The following is an 8,779-nucleotide window of genomic DNA, read 5'->3' as shown; positions in this document are numbered from 1 at the left end:
TATTATTGGAAATCATATTTTATATACTAGATTATCATAAAGTTGGCATGTCTGTAAAGGGTAGACTCGTGGGTACCCATAGAACCCATTTACATTCACATATCTGGAGGTCAGAGGTCAAGGGACCCCTTTGAAAATGGCCATGCCAGTTTTTCTTCGCCAAAATTTAGCGTAAGTTTGAAGTGTTATTTTGCCTCCTCCCCGGCAAGCTAGTATGACATGGTTGGTACTGATGGATTCCTTAGGTTTTTTTGTTTGTTTCATATTGTGGAGGAAGTTATGAGAGCAATTAATTGGTGACTGAAGAATTTGACCGGAGACCCAAGAATGACTTACACTGGAGGTTTTTATTATGTCTTGAATTGAAGGAGTGTTCATAACAGTATTAACTACTGTGCAATCAATTTGCAATTAATCGCGATTAACTATGGACAATCATTTTCTTATCATTTAATTTGTAACCACTTTCATTCACATAACTTGAGGTCAGGGGTCAAGGGACCCCTTTGAAAATGGCCATCCCAGTATCAGGTATACACTAGGAATTTGCTTTGGTTTGTTGGTGCAATAAGCAGTAAAAATAACGATAAAATAATTAAAAATGTTAGAATAAAATAAGAATAACAAAAACATTTTTTTTTTACCAATATACAATATAATACTGCAAATGTCCCCACTGTGGGACTAATAAAAGGAATATCTTATCTTATATAAGCTATAAACAAAAAATAAACATAATACAAACAGATAGTGCAAATATTGCCGGTGTGCAAAAATCACTTGAATAACAATGAAAAAGCACAATATTATGACTAAAATACATTTATTGTATGAATAGAAAGATACTGCTTTTAAATATTTGTTTTTATGTGGCTTTTACTTTGAAATTTTTAACCGGAAGTAGAGTGCATTCTGGTTGAATTGACCTTTTGTCCACTCTACCAACCCTCCAACCCTCCAACCCATGACAGAAACGAGTAGGCGGGCTAGTGGATCACAAGTTATGCTGCACATCACCAGTAAACTGTGGAGAGATAAAATCTAACAGTCTAAACTTTAACATTGGACCCGTATGACGTCACTGGGCTGAGGAGGACGTCACACATCACCACCGGAAGTAGAGAAGAATCATTTAATAACCGTTAAAAAGACGTTAGTTAGCTTAGCATCTAGCAGCTAGCAGACGGAACAAAACGCCCTGAATATCAACAACCAGCCGGTTTATCCTCCGTTAACTACTCAGACAGCGAACCGGGAGATCTCCCAACAACGGTAAGAACATTAAAATAACATAAAACATAGAATAAACGCTGATTTATCTTCAAACTGCTGGTGTTGATTAGCCGCAGCTAACTAGCTTCATGTTGATTAGCTGAGTGTAGATGACAGGTCTGACTCTGCAGTATAATTATGTAATAAACCGGGTTAAGGATGGCTGGATTGGAGGTTTAACAGCTTCTCCATCTACATATGGATCCTCTACTACTACTTATACCTCCATGTGTGAATATATTTATTAGGAATAGTCATTTTAGTGTGAACATGTAGGTTGTTTGCAGTCAGGACGTGGTGTGTATGCAGCAAAGTGGTGAGGGCATGTTTTAATGTCCTGCTACTGTATCTGGGAGATTGTGTTCTGTAGTATGTTCCAAGAGCAGTGCTGAAAATGTTCTTTTTACTACATATATAATACATATTTGTCTACATATTACCCCCCTCCCTGCATTATTCATTCATTCTCACTGTGCAATCTCATTTTCCACTTGTGCAATTTTGTTAATAGTCTGTTTATTGTCATGCTGTATATACTGCTCCTATTTTTATATTTCCTTCTATTTAAATGATTCATATTGCTGTTTCTGGGAGATTTGTTCTGTGGTGTTCTGTGGTATGTTTCAAGAGCAGTGCTGGAAATGTTCATTTTACCTGACCTCCCCTTGCTGTCTACATATAAGATAAGATAAGATAAGATATTCCTTTATTAGTCCTGCAGTGGGGAAATGTGCAGTTTACAGCAGTAAAGGGGATAGTGCAAAAAACAAGATGCATCAGCTAACACAGTAAAAAAAAGAGCTAAACAAAGTAAAAAACATATCGCCAAATCTGAGTAAATTTTTTTTATTGCAATCAGAATAGTAGGATTTGCATTTTCATTTCTCTTTGCAAATAACATAAAGTATTGACTGAGTTAATCTTTGCTCCTACTGCAAATACTGCACACTGCTCCTATTGTTATACTTCCTTCTATTTAAATGGTTCATATTTTGTTACACTTTGTTTAGCTCTTTTTTTTTACTGTGTTAGCTGATGCATCTTCTTCAAAGTGGTGAGTGGTGAGGGCATGTTTTCATTTCCTGCTACCGTACTGCTACTGGGAGATTTGGCTGTTCTGTGGTATGTTTCAAGAGCAGTGCTGAAAATGTTCTTTTTACCCTACCTCCTCTTGCTGTCTACTTATATGTTGCTGTATACTTCCTTGTATTTAAATGGTTCATATTTTGTTACACTTTGTTTAGCTCTTTTTTTACTGTGTTAGCTGATGCATTTTGTTTTTATCTTATCATCATCCTCAAAATGTTCTTTTTGACCTCCCCTTGCTGTCTACATATAAGATAAGATAAGATAAGATATTCCTTTATGAGTCCCGCAGTGGGGACATTTGCAGTGTACAGCAGTAAAGGGGATAGTGCAAAAAACAAGATGCATATATGAATAGCATCCCAAGTTTATTTACAACCCACATATCCATCCAGAGTTAAAAAATAGATATAAACCAACCCTTAACACAATCCTTATCACGACTCTTCCTCAACCATATACCTCCCAAAAATATATTTTTTGTATAGCTTTTTAAAGTGATTTATATTTGTGCTCCGCTTCAACCCATCATATGTATGTTGGTATAGGTATGTTTCAAGAGCAGTGCTGTAAATGTTATTTTTACCTGACCTCCCTTTGCTGTTTACATATTACCCTTCATACATATTACTGCATCATCATCATCCTCAAACATATGATCCTGCTGCAGTGTTGCATGTCTGCAGCTTCCTCAGCCCCGGTGCTCTGTTACCACTTTCACCTGACTGACAGAAGCCAGAAACAGAAACAGGAGACTACGAATTGGTCCTAATTGTGTCAGACAACTGATGCATCCGGCAGATCATCCTGGTCTGTTATCAGATATCTGATACCAGCCTGTCATGTTATCCACTCCCTTTGCATGATTTGTATATTTATGCGGATCCTAAATTAGGTTTAATAGTATAATAGTATACTATAATAACATAATAGTCTTAATAAGAAGAATCAAGCAAACTTGTAATTGACCTCACGTGATTTGAGCCAGTGATTAAAACACCAGTCTCTCGATCTCTCTCAATCTCTCGATTTCGATACTATCACGATACTTCGGTGCTGATTCGATATGTATCGCGATTCTACAAGTATTGTGATTCAATATTACGATTTATTGCGATTTATGTTAACTTTTTTAACACTAGACCATGGGAAAAGTTGAATCATACATTTCTAGGGTCTTTTACTTTGGAGAATACTTAAATTAATACATTCAAATGTTTGATTTTCAGCATGTATGTAGTCAGAGATGTCCTGAAGTCAAATATATCAGGATCATTGTCAGGCATTATTTATTCATTTTTTTTAGCTCCCTCACAAATTAGTGGTATTTTCTTTTTAATTTATAAGGGATGTGTAATGTTTTATACTTCTGGTGAATATAATCCAATCAATCTTATTTCCATAGATGTATTTTGTATATACAGTTCCCTTTGTTAACACCTTATTTTGAAAACCGGACGTAGTCACACATGTCTACTTCCTATAACTTCTCCAAGGTGGTCTCTAGCTCTCCCGTCAGCTCCGTTCTCGGAGTTAGCATGCAGCTTTAGCCGTGATGTCTAGCTCTGCTTTTCCTGTCAATGTGTGAAACCCAAAGTGTTTCCATACTTTACTGGATGTGTATCGTATCTGCCGGTTTCTGCTCGCTACGGCCGGCTGGCCGGCTACTGTTTGTTTTGAGTGACGGATACAGAACAGATATGAGATCACGTTACTCACACTACAACAATAAAAGCGGTAACTTCCTTCTACCTCTGCATAGACTCAAATGAAGCAAATGTATCGATTCTGGCATCAAAAAATCGATTTCAAAATTGTAAAAAAATAAAATTGCGTTACATAGGTGAATCGATTTTTTCCCCCACCCCTACCACACAGTTTATTTTTGTATGCTTGTGCCACCGTAGGTTCTGCCACTCACATTCTGCATTTCCATGTTTTCCATCCTCTGCTAATTTGCATGTAAATGAGGGCAATCCCAGACTTTTCCATGCCAAACTTGTGTTGAGGTGAGGCTCGCAATCCAGGGTAACGAGAGCGACCGCCTCATTTGCTAGCCAAATGGAGTTTCCATCCTGACGCAGCCTTTCTTGCCTGCTTACTGCTCTGATAGACTCACGCAGATCTAAATTTGAATGCAGAATCTACTTTCAGGAATACAAGCATTGTATTGTAACTTGTCGCAAGGAGCGAGGCGGTTTCTTTGGATACTCGCCATTTTACATGGCCTTGTCTGCACAAAGCAATTTGAGTCGGTGGTATTTATATAAATAAGTCTTTCCTACAATACGTTAAGTAAATTAGGTGCATGCATGGAATTAGACAAATCTGTCTTTGAGTTGTGGGACAGAATACTGCACATCCACATGTACATGTACACCTGTTTTTACAGAGCTGAAGTCGTCTTGTTTCCACAGTAGCTTTCATTTGCGTTTTTATTGTTTTATGTGTTTGCACATGCATGAGAAATCAGATAATGTGGGTAATATTGGTAGGACAAAATGTGGTTAGTGCTAATCTCAGCTGATACATAATGTACCAGTAGAGGGTATAAGCTAAACGCCTTGTGAAGTAAGGTATGCTTTTATAGTCCTTAATAACAGTTCCAGTCCGTCGGCCACATTATGAAACAATAAAACAAACCCCCTCAATTTCAGTCCCTTCACTGAGCAAATATTCACCTGTCAGCAAGCCTCGTCTCTCTCTGCCTCCAGACTGTCACACTGTTAGGAGCCATAACAAACGCTGCGTTGCTCATGAAGTTATTGAAATGCCAAGGCCGGTGCATCAGCGCGGCGTAATCTTCCCAGCTGGGACACTCAGGCCACTGGCTGTGGTTTGGCTGATTGGATGCATTTGCTCTGACAAACGCCAGATGCGTTCGAAGTGAGATAGTCGCCTCGCACTTCTTGTCAGTGTGGATTTATCCAACAGCAGCAACACAAATCAGGTTACATTTTAGCCCACTTTCCTTAAGCGTGTAGTTCAACAGCCTTCTATTACCACCCGAGAGAGAGAGTAAGCCGAGGCTTACCAGTGAAAACAGCTGTTTTTATTCCAATTATTAACTTGAGAAGATCAACTACCCTTGGTTCCCGTACGTCAAAGAAAACTGAACAAACATTCCTTTAATATGCACCTGGTTTAGTGTGTCAGCGTTGCACCAGGTCCATTGCTGAGCAGGATTTGTTATTTGATAAAGGAGCGTGGGAGCATCAAGCCCTTTTATGAGTGTCCAAGTCCATTAACTTCAGTGTCCACCCTCGTCCGGCCCCCACAGCATAGCTTCGGAGGAAGGAGAACCTTATTACCGCCCACCTGAGCTGCAGCTTCCTCCTGTATCACAGAGAGATCTGCTGGTTTCAAAGCTACGGATAATGTGTTAAACTCAAGCAGAAGCAGCTTTAGGCTCAGAAAACACTATACTATAGATTTAAAGTATCATCTCTCTAGTTTTGTATGTCTTGCTGACTGAAACCGATCATTTAAACCTCTGTAAGATAGTGGCTGATTGTTAAAATAAAAGATTGATACTTGACTTCAAATGTATCAATACAATATTGCCACGCAAAATATCATGATACTACACTGTATCGATTTTTTCTCCACCCCTAATTCTTATCAAAACGTAGTCCAAAACAGTGACGGCCTGTATGCTGTCCGATGTAGGGGTGTAAGAAAATATTAATACACCTGAGTATCGCAATGTTATGTATTGTGATACTGTATTGATTCTCCAAAACACTATCCATTTTTTTCAATTTACCTCTTAAAAATCTGACAGACACTATTCTGTGTACTAAATGTTGAATATACAAGTTTCTCTCGCGTTGATAGAAAGTGATTGAATTGTAAAATTGAAATCGATGTAATTGAGTTTCGTCACCACCGGAAATGGAATATATTTAAAAAGCGCGGGGCCAACTGTCATTGGTCGCTCCGGAGCAGGAGGTGGCGCTAATGCACCAATCAGCTGGAGGCCAACTGCCGCAATACAAGACGAAGAAGAAGAAGAAGAAGAAGAAGAAGAAGAAACGTTGACCGCGTAAACTGGAAGATTCTCCAGCAACATGTTGCCTCCAACAGAGACCTAACTACTGAACAAGTAAGTTCATCATATTCATTTATATTTGTGTTCAAGTAGGTTGTTTTCGTAACGTTACGTTACGCTAAGTATCAATTACAACAGTCAGTCGACTTGTTTGTGTACATATTTTAGCCTTTTAGCTAGCTAGCTAACTACCTAACTAACTAACTAACTAGCTAGCTAGCTAAACACCAACACTAATGGTACGTGTCCACAGGGGCGTTTTTTATCGCGAGGGGACGCGACGCTTCCCAACATTGGACGCTTGTTGTGCTGTCCCTAGAAACAAGGCACTCGGCTCCTGATTGGACAAACGCTTTCCCGCCGTTGGCTGCTGCTCCCAGCTTTCAAACCGGAACCAGTATGGAGGCTCGTTTGGAAACTTTCTTCTCTTATTTCACGAAAGCATGGAGGCTGTTGACACGTACCGTAACAGTGGCTACTGTAGGTCCCGCTGCTGATAACAGTGCTTCAGTGTACTGACAGTCGGTAGAGAACAGTCAGTCAGCGGGCCGAGCCTCGCTCCTCTGCTCCGGAGGGGCTCCGGGCAGCGTGACTGTGGCGGGGGTGGGGAGGGGGGTCGGTGAATACGAACCTTGTCTATATACTGTCACTATGCCTACCCAATTTTATATTAATTTATTCTTTTCTCAATAGGGGCTTGGTTAAGTAGTTCTTATTTACCTTCCTTTATTTACCTACCTTTATCTGTTTTGTACAGGGCATGGATGAAAATGCCGTCAAGGAGGCCATTGAAGACACCACTGTTGGGATTTATGTTCTTAAAGAACATGCTTCAATTGATGAACCTGAGGACATTGGAATTGTCCTTGAAGGCATCAAGGTGTTGCAAGATCTGGATAATGTAGCATTAGCTGTTGCTATGCTGTTTGGACTCATGTTTGCCCTGAACCTCAGCTACCCTGCTGACCTCCGCTTCACCTTTGAGGTAGTCCAAAAGAATTCATGGAACTGGATGGACGTCAACTTTCTAACAAAGCACTCACTCTAAAAAACAGGCTCTTTCAGTGAAAGGGTCAGAGACACTGCACTGCCAGCAAAAAAACTAAAAACCAAAGGACATTTGAATTGTCCTCAAAAGCATCTTGGGTGTTGTTATACCATTTGGACTGCTTTTTCATTTTCTTTTGTGAATCCACTGTTGTAAGTTGACACTATTTTCTTTTATGAATCAATTATGAAAACAGTTTAAAGCGGGTCTGTAACCATTTTAATTTGCTGCTCTGAGTCAACTTAAAAATACAGCAGCTGTTTTTAATTTGTTACTTTGAATCCTCTTTGACAATACCTTGTACAAGGTTTACATATCTGTGTTTATTCCTCAGAGAAAACCTTTTTTTCGCAGGGTTGATATTTGTTTGTTTTTTATTTGTAAATCCACTTTGAAAATACTGTTGTCCGCACTGTGAAAAATGGTTTACGCAGGGTTAACCTTGGGAGTACATTTTTTAACAAAGCACCACCTCTAATTTTATCTTATTCACTTTGTACCATGTTTAGTTTACTTGTGAGATAGTGTTATTCTAGTTTTGTATTTGCTCTTGAAAATCTACTGTGACAAGTTTACACTGGGTTTATAACTGTATTTGCTGTTCTTAATCCACTCTGAAGATACGTTTGAAGTATGTATATGCTCCTATTGATACACTGTGAAAACGGTTAATGCAAGGTTACATTATATGTATTGCGAATCCATTGCACTCTATGCAGAATTTACATTTTTTCTATTGTGAATCCACTGTTCAGTGAAACCACAAACAGTTGTGTGGTTTGCATTATGTATTTGTGTTTGAATCCACTGCTGTTGATGCTGGGCACAATATAGCACAATTTTGGTACAAAACTCTGACTCTGCCTTTTCTTGTCAATGCAAATCAGCTTTTTTACATTTATGATTTTGTATTTGCACTCACTTAATCGGAACATGGAACCGATGTCTACAGTACGTTTGGATAGAGTTAACTTTAACATATCAAGTTAGATTTACAAACCTAACTCGGGTACCAGGAACATTATGGAATTGTTTTAAAGTTACACAATACCTTTGAATAATATCAGCATTAATCAATATGTTGGAATAACATGATGAAATTACTTTAACATTACACAATAAATTGGTATTATTGTAACTGGAAAATAATGTGTTGAATCAACATGATTCTTTTAAACAGTCTAATGTGAATTAAACATTTTGGTTTGACAAGCAATAATTGATTGAGAAAAAGAAGAAAATTATGTCAGTTGGCCACATTCTGATCATGTGGGACCGATGTCCACATTAAAATCTAGTAAATCCAAAGAACTTTTTTTTCA

General features: G+C 38.5%; 1 protein-coding gene across 5 annotated transcripts in view; it reads left to right on the top strand.

Annotated features, from left to right (window-relative positions):
- The first annotated feature begins 961 nt into the window (after positions 1-961).
- The window catches only part of osbpl8 (oxysterol binding protein-like 8), an 85,463-nt gene continuing 77,645 nt past the window's right edge, over positions 962-8,779 (top strand). For all 5 annotated transcript variants that reach the window (XR_005205473.1, XM_037760274.1, XM_037760272.1 and 2 more), the window contains exon 1: positions 962-1,272. The gene's annotated coding sequence lies outside the window, so the exon portion shown is untranslated. The remainder of the gene's footprint in view (positions 1,273-8,779) is intronic.

The sequence above is a fragment of the Sebastes umbrosus genome, chromosome 23, assembly GCF_015220745.1.
Source record: "Sebastes umbrosus isolate fSebUmb1 chromosome 23, fSebUmb1.pri, whole genome shotgun sequence".
NCBI lineage: Eukaryota > Metazoa > Chordata > Actinopteri > Perciformes > Sebastidae > Sebastes > Sebastes umbrosus.
This window is presented reverse-complemented; position numbering and strand designations above follow the sequence as displayed.